Source organism: Cornus florida, unplaced genomic scaffold (assembly GCF_030987335.1).
Source record: "Cornus florida cultivar Cherokee Brave unplaced genomic scaffold, ASM3098733v1 CherokeeBrave_3.0.0_Hap2_scaffold_190, whole genome shotgun sequence".
NCBI lineage: Eukaryota > Viridiplantae > Streptophyta > Magnoliopsida > Cornales > Cornaceae > Cornus > Cornus florida.
Genome location: NW_026775683.1, coordinates 15,001 through 17,500, shown reverse-complemented (window position 1 = coordinate 17,500; position 2,500 = coordinate 15,001).

Sequence of the window (2,500 nt, the reverse complement as noted above, 5' to 3'; positions counted from 1 at the left end):
ACGGATTTCGATTTGGAGGTCCCCCGAGTTAAGTTTGCCCTTTATGACTCCTCGCCCGCATGCTCGTGCACACCGGCGTGCACGTGGGCATCGTATGCTAAAAAATGAAGTTTGGAGTTTGGGTTCAGAAATCTTATGGGAGCTTCCTAGAAGCCTAAGAAATGCTTTGCTCGAGACGGATTTCGATTTAGATTTCCGCCGTGTTAATTTTGCCAATTACGGCTCCTCGCGCGCACGCTCAAGCACCCCGACGTGCACACCGGCGCGCACGTGGGCATCGTATGCTAAAAAATGAAGTTTGGAGTTTGGGTTTGAAAATTTTACGGGAACTTCCTAGAAGCCTAAGAAATGCTTTGCTCGAGACGGATTTCGATTTGGAGGTCCCCCGAGTTAATTTTGCCCATTACGACTCCTCGCCCGCATGCTCGTGCACACCGGCGTGCACGTGGGCATCGTATGCTAAAAAATGAAGTTTGGAGTTTGGGTTTGAAAATTTTATGGGAGCTTCCTAGAAGACTAAGAAGTGCTTTGCTCGAGACGGATTTCGATTTAGATTTCCGCCGTGTTAATTTTGCCAATTACGGCTCCTCGCGCGCACGCTCAAGCACCCCGACGTGCACACCGGCGCGCACGTGGGCATCGTATGCTAAAAAATGAAGTTTGGAGTTTGGGTTTGAAAATTTTACGGGAACTTCCTAGAAGCCTAAGAAATGCTTTGCTCGAGACGGATTTCGATTTGGAGGTCCCCCGAGTTAATTTTGCCCATTACGACTCCTCGCCCGCACGCTCGTGCACCCCGGCGTGCACGTGGGCATCGTATGCTAAAAAATGAAGTTTGGAGTTTGGGTTCGGAAATTTTATGGGAGCTTCCTAGAAGCCTAAGAAATGCTTTGCTCGAGACGGATTTTGATTTGGAGATCCCACGAGTTAGTTTTTGCCCATTATGACTCCTCGCCCGCACGCTCAAGCACCCCGGCGTGCACGTGGGCATCGTATGCTAAAAAATGAAGTTTGGAGTTTGGGTTCGGAAATTTTATGGGAGCTTCCTAGAAGCCTAAGAAGTGTTTTGCTCGAGACGGATTTCGATTTGGAGGTCCCCCGAGTTAGTTTTGCCCATTATGACTCCTCCCCCGCACGCTCAAGCACCCCCGCGTGCACGGGGGCATTGTATGCTAAAAAATGAAGTTTGGAGTTTGGGTTTGGAAATTTTATGGGAGCTTCCTAGAAGCCTAAGAAGTGCTTTGCTCGAGACGGATTTCGATTTGGAGGTCCCCCGAGTTAATTTTGCCCATTATGACTCCTCGCCCGCACGCTTAAGCACCCCCGCGTGCACGTGGGCATTGTGTGCTAAAAAATGAAGTTTGGAGTTTGGGTTTGTAAATTTGATGGGAGCTTCCTAGAAGCCTAAGAAGTGCTTTGCTCGAGACGGATTTCGATTTGAAGGTCCCCCGTGTTAATTTTGCCCATTACGGCTCCTCGCCCGCACGCTCAAGCACCCCGGCGTGCACGTGGGCATTGTATGCTAAAAAATAAAGTTTGGAGTTTGGGTTTGGAAGTTTTATGGGAGCTTCCTAGAAGCTTAAGAAGTGTTTTGCTCGAGACGGATTTCGATTTGGAGGTCCCCCGAGTCAATGTTGCCCATTATGGCTCCTCTCCCGCATGCTCAAGCACCCCTGCGTGCACGTGGGCATTGTATGCTAAAAAATAAAGTTTGGAGTTTGGGTTTGGAAGTTTTATGGGAGCTTCCTAGAAGCTTAAGAAGTGTTTTGCTCGAGACGGATTTCGATTTGGAGGTCCCCCGAGTCAATGTTGCCCATTATGGCTCCTCGCCCGCACGCTCAAGCACCCCGGCGTGCACGTGGGCATTGTATGCTAAAAAATAAAGTTTGGAGTTTGGGTTTGGAAGTTTTATGGGAGCTTCCTAGAAGCTTAAGAAGTGTTTTGCTCGAGACGGATTTCGATTTGGAGGTCCCCCGAGTCAATGTTGCCCATTATGGCTCCTCTCCCGCATGCTCAAGCACCCCTGCGTGCACACCGGCGTGCACGTGGGCATTGTAGGCTAAAAAATGAAGTTTGGAGTTTGGGTTTGGAAATTTTATGGGAGCTTCCTTGAAGCCTAAGAAGTGTTTTGCTCGAAACGGAATTCGATTTGGAGGTCCCCCGAGTCAATTTTGCCCATTACGACTCCTCGCTCGCATGCAATATCTACTCCTGTCAGAGCTGTGGTTTTACTTAAGACTACTATAGGGGGGGGGGAGTTCTCAGCACCAAGAGCTGCAAGTAAGGCCATTGCTTGCTTTGCAGTCTCGATTGCTCTACTAGTGAATAGTAGATGTCTTGGTTAGCTTGGAACGAAAAAAAAAATTTTTTGGGGAAAAAAAAAAAAAAAAAGTTTTTGTGAAAAAAAATTTTTCGAAAAAAAAAAAAAAAAAAAAAAAATTTTTTGGATGCCTCGGTCTTCTATTTGTTTTGCTTGGGTAGATTAGGAAAAAAAAAAAAA